Below are 22,275 nucleotides of genomic sequence, written 5' to 3'. Positions count from 1 at the left end.
AAGACGATTATTTTAAATTGAAATTCATTTTAGTCCTACTTTAAGGTCCCTAACTGGTCCCAATCAAAGGTAAGTAGTAAATAAAAGTAATATGATAATCCTATGTTATCCAGTGGTAGGAATAGGCCTTAGGCCTGGGTGGGCTTAGACATAGGGCCACTAAATAGTTTTTAATTTACAGGCCTTGAGTACTTGTGGTGCCATATACTAGGGACTTATTATAAGTGAATTAAATGTATCAATCAGCTGTAGGCTTATTTTACCATGTTGTAGTGAGAGAACAGGAACACTTTAGTACTCTGGTTACTAGCAGTAAAGTTCACAGAGTCCTAATACCAACAAAAATGAAATCAGAAAAACTGAAGGGGTGATGTCAAAAAGTTTGAGGGTGACCCTGAAGAAAGGGCGAGGTCCAACTCAGGGGTTATCTTTTTTTACACGTTGTACGTGTTTTTCAGTCCAGATAAAGATTTTTCTTTAATTTCATCTTTCACTCTTATTTAAACTTTGCTATCCTTCTATCCTGATCCTACATCTCTTATTTGTATTCTTTCCCTTCAATTTACATTCAATTAAAATTGCATTATTTCTCCCACCTCCATGCCTTTTTCACCTCCCAGGGCTCAAACTTCTCTTTCTAGCATTCCAGTCCCTTTTCAAGGGTAAGATGTGCATTATGCATACAGCAGATAACATATTCATGGTGGGAATTTAACACACCTTTCATCTACTACATTCTTCTGAAAAATGGCAAAGATTGACATACACAATTATTTACTTAGAACATGAGATATATAGTGTGGGATATCTAGTGTTCTGTTATTCCAAGCCAGTGTCACACTGCCTTGTTCTTTGACTCGAGATACAAAGAATGGACTAAGCTAATACATGTATTAATACCATCTGATTTGGGCAGATGCTGGCTCTACCTCATCATAGAGGAGAGGTCTGTCAAGGAAATAATATTCATGATGTTAGCAATAGGTCCTTTGAAGGTAGCACACTGTGCCCGCTCTATGAAGTAGGAGCTGAGGTAATAAAGAAACTTCATGAGCTGCAGCATTTCTTGGGTTGTTTGCATGTGCAGTTCACATCATAAATGACATTTATTGGGGCTCTCAAGCATTGATATTAACAAACATTTGGGCTATTGCTTATTTGTAAGCAGTTGTAGAGATTATTCTCCAGTCAGGCATGTTTGAAAGGTGCACAAGTCACTTTTTTGGTTTTACATGCAACATTCAGTATTTAAGTGCATTTTCCTTCATAGTGAATGGACTGAAAACAGCTCAATATGTTTCCATGAGCTATACAACTATGGTCACAGTGGTTTATGTGGGTGACATTGACATTTGTCGAACCATATTTTGGCCCCAGAGGCTCCAAGCTTCATTTAGACTTGGATGAAGTACGACTGCATAGTGAGATAAGTGTTCCTGGAGTTGTATCGTGAACATATTCTATGTCAGTGCACATGCCCGCAACCAGTCCAATGACCCATTTCAATACACATACCTGTGGTAGTCTATTCATGTTTCTAGGCTGTACTGTGTATAGCGTATACCTTAACATAAAGATTTTCTGAGTTACTGAAGCAGTGTATAAATCAGTTTTGAAAAACCCAATACAGTGGCTTTTTGGGTATTGTGCATGGACACTGTACATGTTTATGAAATACCCCCTGCTTCTTCCATAAGAGGGAAGTTGGCACCTATAGGCATTGTTAGAAATGATGTTGCTGGTTGACGGGGATATGAGACCTGGTCAAGCAGCAAACACAATCCTAGTCAGGGTAAGAGGCAGGCAAACCCTAAGTTAACGTATGTTCACCTTCTGGTAGCTTAGCACAGAGCAGTCTAGCTTAATTTAGAGGCAGTTTATAAAGTATTTCTGCAACACTTCAAACAATACAATAGTGAAAACACCAGCCGCGCGTATTTTGTTTGCACTACCAAAAACCTGCCACACATCCCCGATCCTCCGACGCCTGCATTGGCTGCCGATAAAACAACACATTCAATTTAAAACTTTCTGCCTAACCCATAAAATCCTGTACTGCGCTGGCCCCAAAACCTTGCAGGGACTTTGTTCCCTCTATGCCCCCATGCGTGCTCTCGGCTCGGCGGACCTCTTTCTTTCCCGCACAATCAAGATCCGGAGGAGTAGAGCCGGCGGCCGCTCCTTCAGGTATCTGGCCCTGAAGCTCTGGAACTCAATTCCTCTCAGGGCAAGGGCTACCACCAACCACATGCTTTTTCAAAAACAAATTAAAACCTGGTTGTTCTCTTCCATTTAACATACCCTCACTGGCTGCGCTGTTCTGCCTTTTGGAATGTCTGCAAGCGCTGGGACGCCCCGTTGCTGGGGTAGCCATGCGCTATATTAACTGGATTAACATAACATAACATAACATAACATAACATAACATAACATAACATAACATAACACAGAATATTTCCATACCAATTTAGAAATATAGATGTGAATTTAATAAATAACACATGATCAAAGTGACAAACATCCAATTGGTAGACCTGGAGATAATGAATTTCAAAGTTTTTTAGTAAAATAGCACCAAGAAGCAAAAAGCGCTATTGGGAACTCTGATCACGCCGGAGCTACACAAAGTCATAAGTTCAGGCCAACAGTGATGGAGCGTGAGCCAACTACAGGGACCCAGTTAGGCCCGTTGAACAAAGTACCTTAAATGCTGGTTGTAGAGAATTGCGTTGATCTGCGTCAAAGATGCGTCATGCAGCAAAGGCAATGCATTGGTTCTGAGATGCGACGAGGCTGTGGTGTGGGGTCCTGATGCATTAACATTAAGGATCTGTCAATGGGGCTTGCGATGTGAAGTCCAGGGTCGAGGATGTTGTTGTAAGCAAACCTCAGCTAGGCCTACTTACTGCAAGCGTTCGCCCTTCTCTGCACAGAGTCCTCAGACCTTAGGAAAAAGTTGGCAATGAAACTGGAAATACAAAAACAAAGTTTATTAAACCTTTAAAGGTGGTACTACAGCCCACACAACACCCTTCAGTATTGTATCGAGTAGTACAAGGAACTGAAGCACATGGCCCCTTTAATACACAATGAGGGGGCTCAAGAAAAGGCGGTACAAGAGACAAGAGCAGATTAATGACCATACAAGGACATTTTGGAAGGCACAATCGATAGATGGGCAGGGTTAACAGTCTCCGATCACATTCCTGTCTGGAACCAATTAAGTAACGGTCACCGATCCTATTGAGCATGTCTGCACATGTTGGAAGCGGAGACTACTAAAAATAGCCTGTTGCTGGGCAGACTCCAGGCGCGATGAAGAAGGAGGTAGGACCAAGCGCATGGCGCGCACATGGCAATGTATGGCACACAAAATGGCCACTACAAATTCAAGATGGAGTCGGTACAGTTGTTAAGATAATGGTTAAAAAAGCATGTCTTCTGCTATTGCTTAACCTAATCGACATTTGATTTCCTTGGAAAGGCCAGATATTCATCTCTTATATCAATGGCCATCATACTAGCTATTTCCTTTTTCAGATCATTTCGCATTTTGACTTCCGTAATATTACTTTTCATTGGTATACAAGCATTGACACACATAGAACAAATCATTGGGCTACATTGAATACAGACACAACAGGAAAAGATTATCACAACAATTATACATAGGACTGTTAATACTTTCCAGCCCCAAGCAGAGATCAAAGTCCAAAGCCATCCTGTAAAAGTCCATGTACCATTTTCTGTGTGGATGTCTGCAGCGATTTTATGAAGTTTATTAATCGCTTTATACACTGATGGGGTGTGGTCAGGAATAAACATGCAACAGCTACTACTAATGACACGGCATGCACCACTTCTATTTGCTAACATTACATCTAGAACCATTCGGTTCTGCAAAGCTACAATTCTAGCAATTTGTAGCTCTTCAGTAATGTTTCCTAAGGCCGCAGCTGTTTGAACAGTAACAGCCTCCACTACTCTAGTCAATCATATTTTCCTGCTATTTAATGCAGCACCAACGAAAAAGAACAATCCTAAATTGAAATCTACATACTGCTGTAGGCTAGTGTCAGTCTGATAACATCATCTGTAGTCAATGTCCTTTTATATCTGTTTACAGTAATATTATTGAACAATTTAACATTTCGGTGGTACATTGGAGGAGCTAAGAACACAGGGGGCAACAGAAAAGAGACATAACAAATACCAGTCCAACCGGCTGGCAATCGATAATATCCTCGATTTCCACATACAAAGTACGTATTATGCGAAGCTAAAACAAGAACTATTGTTTAAACCATCTATATTTAACACAGTAATACATTCACTGATCCCCACAGGGATATGTCCAATGCTCTGTACACAAAGTTCTGCTTGTGTTTGGGTAACAGAAATGACAAAACGTTCAGCCTCAAATGAGTCTCTTGTATTGGTGAAGATATATGGTGTTGAAACATTGTCCGGTCGATATTCTTCCCACTCCCATATAGTTCCATTCGCTTGAGGATACCCATCTTTGTCCTGATGGCACTCCTTGTTCAACCGGAAAAGCAGTCTGCCCACTGTAGGCTTCCTAGTCGCAAAGAGCAAAGTATACCAGCCTCGACAAGAGCCATTGTGCCAAAAATGGAGAGGTATAAACGGCGTACCACCTTTTTTTGGGTGTGCAGGCATCATCCCACAAATCTAACAGTTTGTCGCATTAGTAGCGATGTGGGTGTGATGCAACATTTGAACAAATGTATTATTCAAATAAGATTGTCGATGTTTCAATTCTTGATATGGGAGCTTAAAGAAAAAATGCTCCTCTGGTGCAGGCGTAGTAACAACAAACATCTCACGAGCAGGAGTTGTTTCCTCAACAGACCATGTTATTGCTGCCAAAATCATCAAAGCAACAACAAACCCTACAACACAAAAAATCTTCTTCTTCTCCATTCTCAGTCTCGGTACAAAACAAATCTTCCTTAAACTAAAGTAGTTGTCAGAGCTCTTACCCCCTGGGTAGCCGTTGATTTCTTCACCATGGTCCAAGACGGGTGTCACTACTCTAATGCAAGGCTGATCCCCCCACCCCTTGCCACATCGACTCTCCGTTTCACTGACCCATGGAATACTCCGACAACTTTCACAATGCTGCCGATTTCTCTCTCGGCCTCAAATTATATCTGGTTGCTCCAGGGACTGTCTGGTCCGGGAAGAACTCCTCAGATCCATCAGGCATCACAGCACGACCTCTTTCCGCAGTCAGAATCTCTCGGTGGTCGGTCAATGCAGCAGGCTCAACCAAAGTCGGAAGTACTCGGCGGCAATGGGTCCCATGAACCAAGTTCTTCCGATTTGTGACCCGAACCGCAGTTCTTGTAGCAAGTAGTACCTGCTCCGGTCCACGCCACCTCGGTTCCAAACTGCTCGACCTCTCAAAGGATTTTTGGAGAACAAAATCACCAGGTCGGAGGTTGTGGCCTTCTCCTGTGGATCTGTCGGGAAATGCTTCTCGAACCTGTTGATGAATAGAAACCAAGTTGTCAGTTAATTGTGCCAAATAGTCATTCATTAGGACACAAGGTACATCATACACAGAACTTGGTTTAGGAGTTCCCCAGATATTCAAGGGATGGCCGAAAAGAGCCTCTTAAGGTGTAAGGCCCGTCCGAGAATGAGGTACGGATCTAATTGACAACAATGCCAGTGGCAATGCATCTGGCCAAGTCAGAGAAGTAGAAGCCTGTATTTTAGCTCATTTCAGTTTCAGTGTTGCATTGTATCTTTCCACTAGACCTGCTGCTTGTGGGTGGAATACTGCATGAAACTTTTGTTTAATCCTCTATCCTTTCAGGACATACTTTATAATATCCGCTACAAAATGAGGTCCGTTATCACTCCACAAAAATCTACAAACTCCATATCGTGGGAAAAATTCCTTCAAAAGCACCTTTGCTGTAGTAATTGCAGTGTTGTCTTTTGTGGGGTACGCCTCAATCCATTAACTGAAGGCACTGAAGTCGGTGTAACAAACCCTCCTGCTGGAGTTTGTGTCCCTTTTCCATGATTAAATCGTAAGCAAATCATACAGGACTGTACTACTCTCTTAGCTGCGCTACCAATCTCTGGATGGTCCCAAACTTGCGTAAGCAATTTCACTATTGCTGAAGCTCCAACATGTGCTAGCCCATGTGCAATCTGAACCATAGATTGCACAAAAGCTATAGGCAACTTCTATTTATCCATCTGCTTGTTTCTCCAACAACCTTCATCATCCAACTCTCCATCTATGGACCATTGCTCTCGTTCTTTGTCAGGAGCGGTCCTCTGTATCTCTAGTACTTCTTTCCTAGCATCATGCCACCGCTAAGCTTGTGAGTTCACTACATACATGGAAGTAATGTCAGGCTGCATCGCAGTTTCACGTGCCACTCGATCTACAAAAGCATTTCCTTGTCCCACCTTGTCAGTCACTTTCTTGTGCGCACTACACTTCACTATAGCTATCTTCTTTGGATATGTTAATGCAGTCAAAAGATTATGCACTAGTTCACCGTGCAATATCTGCATCCCGTGTGATGTCAGAAAGCCTCTTTCCTTCCAGAGCAGGACAAAATCATGTGCCACTCCAAAAGCATAGCGGCTATCTGTATAAATGTTCACACACAATCCTTTACTAAGCTCACACGCTTGTGTCAAAGCTATCAGTTCTGCTGCTTGAGCTGACTTCTGTGGTATGCGAGCTGTCTCCACTATCGTGTGAAGCGTAGTGATTGCATATGCAGCTGAAGCTGTACCATCCGGTAACTTCAGACAAGATCCATCCACGCACAATTCTCCATCCACATCTGGAAGGGGCGTATCCTGCAAATCAATAACTGTCGGAAAGCATTCTCACATTCATCTGTCCAGGGGAGGGGTACTGGAGTATCTTTTGTCAATAGTGCTAACAAAGGTTTAGCTATGTGTGAAAATCCTAATATCCATTGCCTACAAAAAGAAGTAAGACCCAAAAATGCTCGAAACCCTTTCTGTGTAGTAGGTACTTTTGTGTCTAGAATTGCTTGAATGCGATCTGATGTGAGTGCACGCCCCTTCTTAGACAAAATGTGACCTAAGTAGGTTACCTTTGGTCTACAATATTGCAATTTCTTTCTGGAGACTTTTGGTGATGCAAAACAAGGAAAGAAAGCAAAGACAGTGTGCATTTCTCACATTGTTCGGGGGTATCGGCTGCTAACAGAATATCATCAACGTACTGAATGAGCGCCACACCCTCGGGTAGAACAAAAGAATCAAGTTGTCTTTTCAAAGCTTGGCTGTAAATACTGGGACTCTCAGTATAGCCTTGAGGAACTCTACAAAATCGATACGATTGATTATTCAAAGTGAAACCGAACAAATATCGGCTATCAGGATGAATAGGGATCGAAAAGAAAGCGTTCTTCAAGTCTATAACAGAGAACGTAGTTGCAGTAGGTGGAACTAAAGTAAGAAGTTTCGTGATGTCAGAAACCACGGATATTGCGGTACCACTATCTTATTTACCTTCCGTAAATCAATAATGAATCAATAGATCCTGGTATCAGTGTCTTTCTTCAAAATTGGGAGAATCGGACTGTTACAAATGTTAAATGGCACTTCTTCAACAACCCCAACTTGAATAAGATCTTGCACAATTCGTGTAAGTGCTTCCTCACCCTCCTGTGAAATTCGATATTGAGGCAGACGTGGCAACACAGCTCCCACCTTTACACTAATGTGCACTGGTGGAATAGCCATTTGACCCACATCCGTATCTGAAGTGGCCCACAGGGTATTAGGTAGAGAAGCTAACGTAATACCTTCTTGAACAAAGCAAACTCTGTCCGTTATTGGGGGATTGTCATTCAAAATCACACGCACTCCTTCAGGGGAACATCGTATTGTGGCTCTGAAATACTTGAGCATATCAAGACCCACAATATTATCTGGTGTGTTCGGGGAAAGCAAAAATGGAAAGGGGCGACCACTCGGTCCCCTGGAACGTATGGTTGGGTGCCCCGATCCCCCCGGGAAACCATTTTGGGCGGGAGGCGTGGCTCGGCTGGTATGCCCTAAGTGGCATAGCCGGGGGGCGCCCGTTCCCGCCCAGGAGGGGTTGTCCTAGACACCCGCACGGAAGACCACGCCCAGTAGGCGTACCGGAGGAGGGTCCCCACCCTCCCACAGATGGATAAATAGAGCGGGAATCCGAAGAAGCGTCCTCTTGTTCCTGTGCTCTGAAGGCTGCACCAACTCGTTGCTCGTGAGCCCTCGACGGAACAAGCGGCAATTTTGAGAACTTGTAATCTTGTTGTTTCTCTTTCAGTTATTTGGAGTACGAAGGATCCAGGACCTCGTTGATCAACTAGAGCAGAGTACTCGAAACCATGGCCGGCAAGAAAGCAGGAAAAGGCTCCGAGATGGAGAAGGTATTGCGCCATTTGTCGAACCGAATGGCCAGCATGGACCGAAAGCCTGGAAAAGTTGACTCGATCGGTCGAGGTTTGGCTGAGGTTAAGAAACAGTTAGCGGCCCAGAACAACTCAGGCCGTCCTAAGAAGGTAATAGGCCCGGCCTTGCCGGGAGTCGTCCCTGAGGGTAGGGGGAAGCGGGTTAAGAGGAGGGTGGTTTCTGGGGAGGTTCTGGTTCCGGTTCCTGAGGTACCCCCAGTTGCCCCCATCACACCGGCGGACAGCCCGGTACCAAACCCAGATATAGGTTTGCCGATCCCGGTTGTAATTACTCCTGTTAACGATGAGGAGATGCCCCCCGAATTGGCCATACAGTTAGCGACGGTGTTGCAATGGCTCAAGAAGAAAGCAGGGGGGGCAGTGGCCGCGGGGGACCCGGCCGAGGAGGCCAGACTAATAATCGAGCAATTGCGGCAGTCGAGAGAGGCCGCAACGGCGAATGTTCCTCTTGTTCCCCCACAGGTGGCGCCGGGAGGACCTGTGGTTAGCCGGGAAAAGGCGGCAGACACAACGGCCGAACCTGGTAAGCACACATTGCCAATGGCAGGGGAGGGTTCATTACCCTCAAGGCGGGAAAGGGTGGCACAGCACATCCCTATGGCCACAAAAGAACTGATATGGGGGGAGAAATATGTGAATATGTTTTCATTATTGACTGACCATCGCGAGATGGAATATGCAAAATCCCAGAAAGATTTGTGGCATCCCAGTGTATGGCGCGCCAAGATGGCGGAATTCAGGGTTGATGAGACGGTAACAAACTGGGTTAAGGCCTTTTCCATATTTATTGCAGTCATGGGGGAACGGAAGCCTGAAATTATGACCGAGTTGACTTGTTATCAGAATAGGATTATGGATTTTTATTCCATGTATGAGGGGGATGAATGGAAAGGTTACGATATGAAATTCCGGAAAGCGAAAGGGTTTGATGCTACTTTGACTTGGGATTGCCTCGACTCGGTGTCATGGCACAAGCAGCTCTTGCCTGGGGCGGCAGGTACGTCCTCGCCGGGCGGGAGCGGGTCGGGGTTAGTTCGCCAAAAGCCCACGGTGCCCTTTCGAGCGGGCGCCGGTGGGGACTATCAGCCCAAGACCGGCGGGAATGGCGGCAAGCGGGGGGTTTGTTGGGGCTTCAATAGAGGCAACTGTAACAGGCCCCAGGGAACAGGCATGCGTGTGTGGGCTGTGGGAACTCCTCACACCCGGAGAGTAGCTGTAGATCTAAAAACAGCGGGATGGGAGGAAAAGGGGGGTCTAAGCAAGAGTGAGGTAAGACTTTGTAACCGATTGCCTACACCTGTTGATATCATGGCTCTGACTCCTTGGTTGAACAAATACCCTGATCATGTATTTGCCAAGGTGTTGAGGAAGGATTCCTATATGGCTTCAACATCCCGGCGGGGGATTTTCGGGGGGACTCCTTTTGTAAAAACCAGTTATCTGTCCAACACAACCCAAGCATTGCGGCAAAGAAGATTGCAAAAGAAGTCAGCTTGGGGCGGGTGGCGGGGCCTTTTCATCGCCCGCCGGTGGCGGATTTCGTGTGTTCCCCGTTAGGGTTGTCCCAAAGAAAGACCCTGGGGAGTTTAGACTCATTCACAACTTGTCTGCCCCAAGGGGTTCTTCGGTGAACGAAGCCATTGACCCAGACGTTAAATCACCTGGGCCCTGGGGCGCTGATGGCGAAATCAGATATCGAATCGGCGTTCCGGTTGCTCCCGGTACACCCACAGGATCAGCGCTTGCTAGGTTTTGCATTTCAGGGGAGTTATTACATGGATAAATGCATGCCGATGGGTTGCTCCATTTCTTGTGCTTATTTTGAAATGTTCAGCTGTTTTTTACAGTGGGTATTCACCGAGGCCACTGGCCATAAGCATGTGATGCACTATCTAGATGACTTCTTGTTTTTGGGTGCAGCCGGCGATACGAGATGTGCGCAGGCGCTACGGGACTTCTGCATCCTCATGCGGGAGTTTGGAGTCCCACTGGCACCAGGTAAGACGGTCGGACCATCTACTTCACTGGAGTTTCTGGGAATTGAGCTCGATTCGGTGGAAGGATGTTTCCGTTTACCGATGGAAAAGGTGGCCAAATTTAGGGCTTCCTTGATACAATGCCTGGGCAAGGAGAAAGTGACCCTGCACCAGTTACAAGAAACAGTGGGTCAGCCTAACTTTGCCTTGAGGGTGATGCCAATGGCCTGCCCCTTCTCACGCTCTATTGCACAAGCTATGGTTGGTCTCAAAGAGGGACACCACCGTACAAGACTGTCGGCAGAGGTTCGCCAGGATATGCGCATCTGGTTGGCATTTCTGGCGGACTTCAACGGTCGAGTTGTGTGGAACAAGCCGCCAGCATCTTCAGATGAACTAGGTTTGTGGACCGACTCAGCTGGGAGCGTGGGATTTGGCACCATTTTTGGTAACCAATGGTCGGCGCAAGTATGGCCGAAGTGGTGGCACTCCAGCGGTCTAACAGGTAACATTGGGTTCTTGGAGCTATTTCCCATTTGGGTTGCTCTGATGGCATGGCCAGACGACTTCAGGGACCGCTCGGTGGTGTTTTGGTCTGATAATATGACTGTGGTTGAATGCATTAACCAGCAGGCAGCCCGCTGCAAGTGGATCTTGAGATTATTGAAAGAAATCGTATTACGTTGCATGAAATTGAATGTACAGTTCAGGGCAAAACATGTGCCAGGTGTACTGAATTATGCAGCTGATGCACTCTCTCGTTCACACATGCAGGCTTTCAGGGGCTATTTACCCACAGCGGACCTAGTGGCGGTACCGTTCCCCGAAGCACTATGGCTAATCGGTGCCCCGGATTACAAGACCTCGTGGCAGCCAGCTTAGCGCCCAGAACAAGGAAGGCATACGAAGGAGCGTTTCGTTCCTACTGCACATTTTTGGGTCCATTAGGGAGACAGAGCTGGGGTCAGGAGGAATCCTTCCTGGGGTTCCTGGTTGCGCTGCACAGAGGAGGCCGATCAGCGGCAACGGCCAATAGACATAGGGCGGCCATTTCGTTCATGGCACAGGTGCATGGCATAAGAGATCTGACGGATTCCTTTTTGGTTAGGAAGGCACTCCGCGGCTGGCAACGCCTCGAGGGTCGCAAGCAGGATACGAGGCACCCGATTGGTTTAGATAGATTGTCTCGATTCTTAGCGAAGCAAGATGAGACGTGCTCCTCCCTTTACGAAGCAGTTCTGTTCCGGGCAGCTTTCGCCTTGGCATTCCACGGGGGCTCTGCGGGTGAGCAAACTGGCCGCAAGGAACAAGAAGGATATAGATGGAGGCCTGGGCAGGGATCACATCCAAATAAGGGGTGATTCAATGGTAATCTCGATAGCCTGGTCCAAGACTGACCAGGGAGCCATGGGTGATAGTGTTATCGTGCAGCGCGCACAAGGGTCCCCCACTTGTCCGATAAAATGCGTAGAGGAATACTTGGCATTGAGGACGGCTACGTGGGAGGGAGCTTGCTGAGGCACAAGGATGGCACCCCACTGATGAGGTTTCAGTTTCAGAGGGTTTTAGCACTGTCAATCGCTGCCGCGGGCATGGACCCGTGCGATTTTGGGACCCACTAATTTAGGATAGGGGCTGCTACTGAGGCTACAGCCCGGGGTCAGAGTGCAGAGGAAGTGAAACAGCTGGGCCGTTGGTCCTTGAATTGCTTCAAAAGGTATGTGCGATTGCACATGTTGTAAAGATCAATTGACTTGCACTCACGCTTCTTGTCTTTTGTTTGCATTACAGTTTCGCGAGCCTGTCACGCGGGCGGAATTGGAAGTCGACCCAGCACCAGGAGACCAGCGGTCGAGGATCACCGACTGGAGAAAGAGTGGTATGGGTCGTGGGCCATTCATATGTGAGGCGCGCCGGGGATGTATTCAAAGCAGGTGACGCGACTCACGCATCTGGGGAATACGGGTACAGAGTGACCTTCCATGGGAAGGGCGGACTCTGTTTTGACCAATTTCAATCGTTCTTTGAGGGTCTTTTAGGGCGGCAAAGGTCACCGCCATCTGTAGTCATAGTACACCTGGGTGGCAACGACTTAGTGAAGCTGGGAAGACGAGTGTTATTGGAACACATCCTGTCGGCAGTTAGCAGGTTGGCTAAGAAACTCCCGGGGTGCACAATTGCCTGGTCCCACATGATCCCCAGGAAGAGTTGGCGGGGGGGCATTTCAGTGTCAGCGTTGAACCACTCTGTGAAAAGGGTTAACAACAAAATAGGGAAATTGTTTCGCTCAGCTCAGTTGCATAGCATTCCTCATGGGTGTATTCGGGGTGATCACATGTATCTGAATGATGGGGTTCACCTGCCCAGGGAGGGAAATGATTTACTCATAGGTGACTTCATAGCATGGCTAAGGGGTTTGAGGAAGCATGACCTTTAGAAGGATTGGGGGGGCCGGATAGTCGGTCAACTATCCGGCCTGTGGCGGTAAGGTCATTATCGGTGAGCAGTAATTTCAAGGTCCCTAGAGGGGACCCAGAATGGATGGGAGCGCCCGGGGGGAGGCGGCCATTGGCCCCTTCCACGGGGAGGCGGCACCCACTAAGGATGGGTCGCCTAGGGGGAGACGGCCATAGGCCCCTCCCAGGGGGGAGGCGGCTAGATGCCCCTCCGACGAATTTCCCGGGGGCCCGATATCCGCGACGGCGGATAGAGAATGTGGGATAGGGGGGAGTCCACGCTGTCCTTCCTACAGATACCTCACACGGGAACTCGGACGACCTTTAAGATGGCGTCGAGTGAAAAGGGGGCCCCCACGACAAGGGAAGTTACAGGTGTGCATGCGCGACTCACACCGTGAGGGTGGGATTTTGGTAGTAGGGATCTGACACCGGTTAAGACCTTGCTGTTGGCCCTTAATGCTAGGATGTACAATTTTAATATAGAATGTATGCATTTTCAGGATGCTAGACTCGGCTAGGAAGCCTTTGTATTAGAGATCTGTTAAGGTTAGCCAAAGAACATGTCTTCATCGAAATGTAATAAATGTAAAATTGTACATAATTTATGAAACTTTTATTTAATGTTTTAAATTTTGTTTCATATTTTAATAAATACGGCCGGGGGGGTAACTCCCCCCCGCCTTCCAAAAGTTCAAACCTGTGTCTGTCTACTCCCATTGGGAATTGGTGTTGGGAGGGGGTGGCGGGCATCCCGGCCATACGGGCATGGGGTTGTAACTTATCAACATGAAACGCAAGTGGTTGTGACAATGGGCTAAGGGAAGGAGTTCCATCAAACCCTATCGATGTAATCGTGAAGCCGGACAGGGGAGCCCTTGGAACCAATTGTTTAGACAAAATGCTGCGAGTAGGTTCTGTATCAACCAGAAACTGATCAGTAGAACCCAAATCATGTGCTGTAACATAAGAACCCCTCTGATCTACTGGAACTTCAATTGATTCCTTACCCCATCCTACGCAATCCTATGCAAAAGCAGAATCATGCAACTAAGGCTGCGCATAATCAGACATTTGATATTGGTTACGCCTATCAAAAGCATTACACCCATTTTGTACCCACACATTAGAATCGAACCTTGCACGATCATTCATAGCGCCTCTAAAACCTGAGTTCCCTGAGCGGTTCCTCATGGATCCTCGACCACGGACATAGCGCTGTGAGCGCAACAATGGGCACTCCTCTGCCCAGTGACCAAATTTCTTACAAAACGCGCATTGATCAATAGCCAAAGAGTAACGAGTAGAGGAGGAGTTAGGAAATCCTCGCCCGCCGCTATCATTACCTCGAAAATGTGGACCATAGGCCTGAGATAACATGACTTTTGTTTTTAATTCTTTAGATTTCTTTTCCTCATTGGCCTTCGCTTCAAGTTCCTGACGCTCGTAATATTGAGCCATTGTCAGGACGGATGCCAGAGAAGAGGTGGTCCAAGAGCTTTAGCTGGCTTTCAAGCGGTTAGCCACTCCTGGTAATAAGTTCGTAACATACTTGTCTACAAATAAGTATCGTCCGTTAGCGACTGGCCACTAAAATCATGAAATGCCTCCTCAAAACGTGTGAAGAAATCTGAAACCGATTCATCTGTCTTTTGTTTGCAGGATGCTAAAACAGTCAAATCAATCTTTTTAGGGAGAATAATTGTTTTTAATTTAGCTAATATTGCAACGGGGAGATTTAAAATCAATTGACATGGCATTTGCGCTGGTTCCCTATCTGCATCTTCCCCCTCTATCTCTTTCCATACCGCCCCATATGCTGCGCGGTCATCGACTTAACGCACGGAACGCCACATATTGGGCGGCAATATGAGCCAAAAAAATAAATCGATATCAGCCAGCGTCATGATACAAGAATTTATGCCTCCCTCAACTTCTTCATAAAAGGCAGCAGGGTTTTTACGCGGGTCAGGCAATGCAGCTTTAAGTGCCATAACATCTGCTCTATTCCAGGGAGTATACACCCAATTATAAATGAAATAGCCTTTAGCATCTACAGAATATTTATCGTCACTCGCACCTGCTCCTTTAGGAGGAACGTATAAAGGCGCGGCCTCTCGCATGGGCTTTGCATGCACGATCGTGTTCTTATCTGTTTCGAAAATAGATGATTGTTTCCCGTCGACCAATCCCGTCCGTTCGTCTGGTTTAGCTTTCCGTTTCTCCTCTCGTAGCCGAAGCGCATCGTTTCGAAGTTTAACAAGTCGCCTGATGATATCAGTCACCCGGGGAAGCAGGGAAAGAACCTTTACGTAATTGCTTAAAATCAGTTGCCACATCATCAGGTTCAAGAACATTAGACACTTTTCGAAACAATCCAACAACTTCCTCTGCAAAATACTCAGTAAAATACAACTGCTCTTTATCATGCCACCCCTTAAGAGCTTCTTTAATCTCTAAAACAGTAACCGTGTGCTTAAGTGACTTTTGAGCCAGGTTCCTAAGTTCAGCCGCCCGTTCGACCGAAATCATGGAGGGGGTACTCGGTTTCGCTTGATCAGCATCAGAATCCACATCGTCACCGGATGGGGCGGACGGGACGATATACGGAGGCGGAGGGCAATCTAACAAAGAAAAATCATCTTGCGGTTTATTAAGGACAGGATAAAGAGGTTGTCGAACAGCATATTGGCCAGATATCTGAAATCTACGTTCCTTTTCCTGTCTTTCTTCCAACTCTTTCGCTTCTTTCTTTCTTAATTCTTGCACTTTTTCATACACATTCTTTCGTTGTTCTTTTTTAATCAGCGCTTGCTCACGTACTTCTTTCACCCACATTCGCACACTTTCAAACATATCTTGTCTAGATTTTCGCCTAAACATACACTGTTCCACATACTCAATTTTTCGCATATCAAAGACCCATACTTTGGCCAACATAACTCAGGATCCTTTCGTGTGTATTTCCACCACAATGTGCTGTACATTATAGCAGAAAGACCGAATTTCAAGTACATGTCTCTATGAGGCGTCCCCTCTGGGGGAGCCGGCTCCGATTCCTCAAGTCTTAACCGGTTGTCTCCACAAAAGCAGCACATTCTACGAAGTGCGCTAAAAACAGGCATGCCAAAAATAGTGCAGAATATGCAATATTATAATCAAAGTAGCACTTAAAGTATTTGCAATACGTTGTGCTGTTCAAATCAAAAATGTATCATGGAGAAAAATCTACTCATTACCTGCCTATATGTATTGCAACACATATATTTCACATACACATACACATACACATCAGGGACTAGTCCTTCCAAAATTGCCACAGCAAGCATATCCTAAAACTGCCTTGCCACTCACAGGCTTCCAAAACCCACAGCAAGTACCGTATAACGGTTTTTACCACTCACAGTTTGTCCAGTCTCCAACTGCCAAGTTCTAAATTCAACCAATTGGCCACTGCATGGCAAGCCAACAGAAGAGACCTCAGTCGAGGACTGGCACCACCTGGATGGTCAGATCAGAAAGAAAGGAAAAAACGCCTTGGATGCCAAGACTCGGGTCTCCTCTGGCATGCAAACGCTTCCGCAGCGAGATTCCAATCCTTCGTCACGACCGCTCCTTCGGGCATCCAGGTCGCCGATGAGCCCCACGTGTCGGGCGCCAATTTGTTGTAAGCAAACCTCTGCTAGGCCTACTTAGTGCAAGGGTTCGCCCTTCTCTGCATAGAGTCCTCAGACCTTAGGAAGAATTTGGCAATGAAACTGGAAATACAAAAAAAAGTTTATTAAACCTTTAAAGGTGGTACTACAGCCCACTCAACACCCTTCCGTATTGTATCGAGTAGTACAAGGAACTGAAGCACATGGCCCCTTTTATACACAATGAGGGGGCTCAAGAAAAGGTAGTACAAGAGACAAGAGCAGATTTATGACCATACAAGGACATTTTGGAAGGCACAATCGATAGATGGGCGGAGCTAACAGTCTCCGATCACATTCCTGTCTGGAACCAATTAAGTAACGGTTACTGATCCTACTGCGCATGTCTGCACATGTTGGAAGCAGAGACTACTAAAAATAGCCTGTTGCCGGGCAGACTCCAGGCGCGATGAACAAGGAGGTAGGACCAAGCGCATGGCGAGCACATGGCAATGTATGGCACACAAAATGGCCGCTACAAATTCAAGATGGAGTCGGTACAGTTGTTACGATAATGGTTAAACAAAGCATGTCTTCTGCTAATGCTTAACCTAATCGCTGTTGATTTACAACAATGTGAGGTACAGCATAAACAATGCGTCAATTCAGATGAGCAGTGAAGCGGCGATGTGGAGTTTTAGCGTCATCATCGAGGCTGCCACCGATGAGGAATGCGAGGAACTTGCGCCAAGTAAAGTATTGTGCTGCACCAATTCCAAAGGCGATGCATCAGTCTCAAAGTAAGGGAGGCAGCAGCAGTCGCAATGCACTAGTTCTGCTCTGGGATGCGCCGCCCAGCAGAGGAGATGCGTTGATTCTGCTTGGGGATGCGTCGCTCAGCAGAGAAGATTCATCGGTCCCGCTGGCAATAACTTGGGTCCACTTCCAAGAATTCAGGACTGGGGTAGTACCATGTTGCACAGTAGATTCACAGATGGCGGAGTCCTGATGCATGGGTAGGATGCCTATTACATCCCTGAGGAGTCTTATTATAAGGCTAGCCTGCTAGCCCTTGGTGTCACTCTGGGTTCTGGAGTCAAATGAAGCAGGCCCAGTACTTCTCACCTAGGCAAAAGAGGGTAACAGGTATTAGATCAGTACAGCAAAGCAGAAGTCCAGCAGAGTGGCAGTCCTTCAGCAGCACAGCAGTCCTTCTTCCTGGCAGAGTATTCACATTTCCAGAAGAGTACTGAAGTGGTGGTGTCGGAGGTCCAGTACTTATACCCAGTGATGTCTTTGAAATGGGGGAGAATTCAAAGAGATGCCTTTGAAGTGCCCTGGTTCCAGACTCACTACAGTGGGGTACGCATCGCTTGGCACACAGCCTATTCAGTTATAAGTGGGCTGGTGCCCAGCTCTTCTCTCCCATCCTGCCAGTGATGGCCCATCCAGTCACACCTAATCTCCCATAGTGTGTGGCTGTTTAGAAGGAATAAACAAAGCCTAACTGCAAACTCCATTCAGTCATGTGATCAGAGACAGGCAATAGGCACCAAATGGCTAAAGCAAAGAAATGCCAACTTTCTAAAGTTGGGATTTTCAGAATTAAAATTTGAAATCCGACTTCACCATAAGTTTGAATTTTAAATTGTAATTCTAAAGACACCAAGCTATAATCAGTTATATCTTCCCATTTGGAAGTTACTCTTCTAAAATGTAATAAGATAATCCCAATGTTACCCTATGTAAGCTATATGCCTTGCAGTAGTGAAAAATGACTTTAAAAGGCTTTTTACTACTAGGTCATGTAAAACGTAAAAGTATATGTCCTGCCTTTTAAATACAGTGCAACCTGTCTTCTAGGTTCTCCAGGCCCTGCCTTAGGGTGACTTATATATAGAAAAGCAAAGGTTTGGGCCTGGAAAAATGTTTATTTTGCCAGGTCAACGTGGCAGTGTGAACTGCATACACAGGCTCTGAAATGGCAGGCATGAGACATGGTTAAAGGGCTACTTAATTGGGTACCACAATCAGTGCTGGAGGCCCACTAGTAGTATTTAATTTAAAGGCCCTGAGTACATTAGGTACCCTTTTAGTAGGGACTTATAAGTAAATGAAATATGCTAATTGGGGATGGACCAAAATTATCATGTTTAGGGGAGAGAACACAAGCACTTTAGCACTTGCTAGCAGTGGTAAAGTGCACAAAGTCCTAACAACAGCAACAATGAGGTCAGATAAGGTGGAAGAGAAAGGCTAAAAGTCGGGGTAAGCCCATCCTAAGGCTATCAGGTCTAACAGGCATATGTTTCAGACTTTAATGATGCAAAAACAAAACAGGATTGTTGGGTGCAACACTTTAGGCAAAAACATTGATACTGCTGACATCCATATGCATAGAGCTCTGTGCTGTCCGTATACTGATACCTGAACTTTCGCAAAGCAAAATGTCAGAGAAGGAGTATGACACCATGGCGGTGCCAGGAACGCTCAAACTGAGGCCCTGATTAGAGTTCAGCACTAGCTACTAAACAGAAACATGCAGTGAACAGTGGGCCAAAGGCCTAAGAGGAAGGCTACACCCCAAAAACAACAGTGCAAGTAGGTCCTGGAAGTCCATGGATTATGTGGATGTTCAGAATTACATATTATATTGCTTACAATGACCCAAGTTGGCCTTAGTGGAAGCCACAATTTACTTAGTGGAAGCACCCTTTAAAGAAAAGTGCTTAGATGTGGGGGATGCGTTCATTCTGCTTTGACAACCAGAAGGCACTAAAGCAGTAAAAGTGGAGCAAAATCTGAGGTTTTCTGGTTTCTTCTGAGAAACAAATATTATTGAAGTGGCGTTTTATCAGCTATGTTTAGGTTTACCTGAAAATCACAAAACCTAACTATTGGTCTCTGGCTTTTACTTTAAATGCAGGATTTTTAATGAAGGGCTTAATAGATTTAAATTGTGGTGAGGAAAAAAAATATTCAGAGGAAATAAATAGTCAGTTTAGGCCAATAAGTAAATATTACGGGTCTGATTAATAAAACAAGGACACAAATGAATGGTACAAAGATTTGTATACTGCAAGTGTCAGGAAAGTTTTGTTACTTAATCCTGTGCATACATCTTTTATTTAAACCATACTCCTGCTGATTGTCCACAGAGAAAAAAAACAGGAGTAATGTTAAAAAACATGCACCTTTGTATACTTTTTTGCCTTTCTTTTTTTGTTTAAATAGAAAACATTTCCCACAAAAACTTTTTCCACATAAAGGCATTCTTCTGTACACATTGTTAACAAATGTGGGTTCTATTGATAGACTCACAAACTCATTACACATAGGCCCAGATTTACGTACACTTTGTGCTGGGTTTGTGATGCATTTGTGAAGCAAGTTCATCACAAAGCATTGTGGCGCTATTTAATTTTCAATACAAATCATGATTTTCATTAAAAAGATGCCAAAAGCAATGCAGCACTTTATGCTATTTGTGTCAATAGAACTTACCATGGGTGGTACCTGGTTGTTCTCAAGCAACCAATCATTAGTTTAGATATAAACTCCTGTCTACTAACATTTGTAAGGCTCACTGACAGAATATCGGAACCAAAAATATCATGTGGTCAGAATATTGTGTCAAAAATATTGAAGACCAAAACATCGAGAAGGTAGAAGCAAATAGATAAGTATATATATACATATATATGCAAATCCACTTCTCCTTCCCAGACGGTAAAAGAAATCAAAGGACACAGCGGGATGTTTCAGAGGTAGCTTTTATTGGATTTCGCATAACCGGTTTCGGCGTGTGCCTTCCTCAGATGCTCCTTTCCAATTGCGTGCTTCCCATCACATGTTGTTAAGTGGGCTCCTCCTCCCAGTGGTTTCGGAGCCTCACCTGCTTCCGCTTCCGCCTGCTTGCGCCGATTTCGGGGAGTACCAGTCCCACAGTACAGTATTCAGACAGTCCGGTGCTCAGGGAAACCGCTGCGTTATTCTGCTAATGTCCTCCTCTGATCCCATTCTTTCTGCCACAGACTTTACAGGTACACCAATTGGGAGACGAAAGTGTTGTAACAACGTCTCACCCAGCAGTCTAGGTGCGCAGCACAACCGCAGCTTTTGGTCACCTGGTCAGTGATCGAGGCGGGTCACGGTTTAGTACAACCTTGGTTTACGTCAGAGATTGCCCATGTCTCCGTGTCCGCTTTTCTCGAAAGGGTCCTTTGTGTGCCCCACAGGCAGGGCGCTCTGTATGCAAATCCACTTCTCCTTCCCAGACGGTAAAAGAAATCAAAGGACACAGCAGGATGTTTCAGAGGTTGCTTTTAATGGATTCCACATAACCGGTTTTGGCGTGTGCCTTCCTCGGATGCTCCTTTCCAATTGCGTGCTCCCCTTCACGCGTTGTTAAGTGGGCTCCTCCTCCCAGTGGTTTAGGAGCCTCACCTGCTTCTGATTCCGCCTGCTTGCAACCGATTTCGTATACATATATATATATATATATATATCACAACAAAGGAAATTCGCTGGAACAGAAATCAGGCAAGCCCACAGACTGATGAAGAAGGTAAGGTTCTTTATTTTGGCAGTGAAGGACGACGCGTTTCGACTACAGACGTAGTCTTGGCTATATATATAAGTCATATAGTCAAGGTACATAAATGTGAAGTTTTATGCAGTAAAACTTTATTTACCTATAGAAACTTATCTTACCACAGTATTCTTGACATATTTACTCCCACAATATTTCTGACTCTGATATTCTGAAACACTCATTTGTAAACAGGGAACGTGCACCAAAGATGTATGTCTCGCTGAGCCAGGAATAACAGTGGAGCAAATTTAAAAATACTCCACTTTTTCCAACTTTCCATGTGTCCTGGACTCTACAGCGTACAGACATAGTGGGAGGAGTATTAAAGGACAGGTTTTATACTGGAAGGGCACCCATCCAGTACACAACCTATGCTTGACCGTATGGTGCATGGGTGTGTGCAGTAGCAGACGGCAGCCTAAAGTATTTCAGAACAGGGAAAGATGAATACAGTGCCATTCTTAGTAGATTGGAAAATGGCAGTTTCCTCTCCCCTTTTCATTATCATGTAACTTTGGTTGCTGAGCTGAATTGCATGAAATATTAGTATGTCTGCCCCATAATGTAAGTTAAGAAATGAAGTAACTATAGGACGATAATTGCAATTGCCCATGAGACCAAAAAAACTACATCTTGAATAGTTCATCAAATTTACGTTGTCCTCTTCAGTTTCTCAACACTTTATCCAAATTGCAAAAGAGGAGAAAAATGTGTCTCACAATGGTTTTCCAAAGTTAAATACAATGTTAAGAAAGTGTAGCAAACCCAATGCACGGTATTTGTAAATATCGGCCCAGGAGTCAGAGCACTGCAGTGGCTATCTGCAGAAGAATCGGAACAGCCCATTTTTTAGCCTTAACGGAGCCTTCAGGGTAATGTGATTCAGCAGAAAAGTGCCACTTGTAGTGCATTCATACCTGTCCAATTTGCTTAATTTTGTTTAGTGTTAGCAAGTTCAAGTTCAGGAATTTGTATAACGCACTACTCACCCAGAGGGTCTCAAGGCGCTTGAGGGAGGGTGGGTGCATTACTTATTGAATAGCCAGGTTTTTAGCTGCTTTCTGAAGGAGAGGTGGCTCTTTGTAAGGCGGAGGTGAGTGGGAAGTGAATTCCAGGTTTTGGCCGCTA

Source organism: Lissotriton vulgaris, chromosome 6 (assembly GCF_964263255.1).
Source record: "Lissotriton vulgaris chromosome 6, aLisVul1.2, whole genome shotgun sequence".
NCBI lineage: Eukaryota > Metazoa > Chordata > Amphibia > Caudata > Salamandridae > Lissotriton > Lissotriton vulgaris.
Note: the sequence above shows the minus strand (reverse complement) of the source record.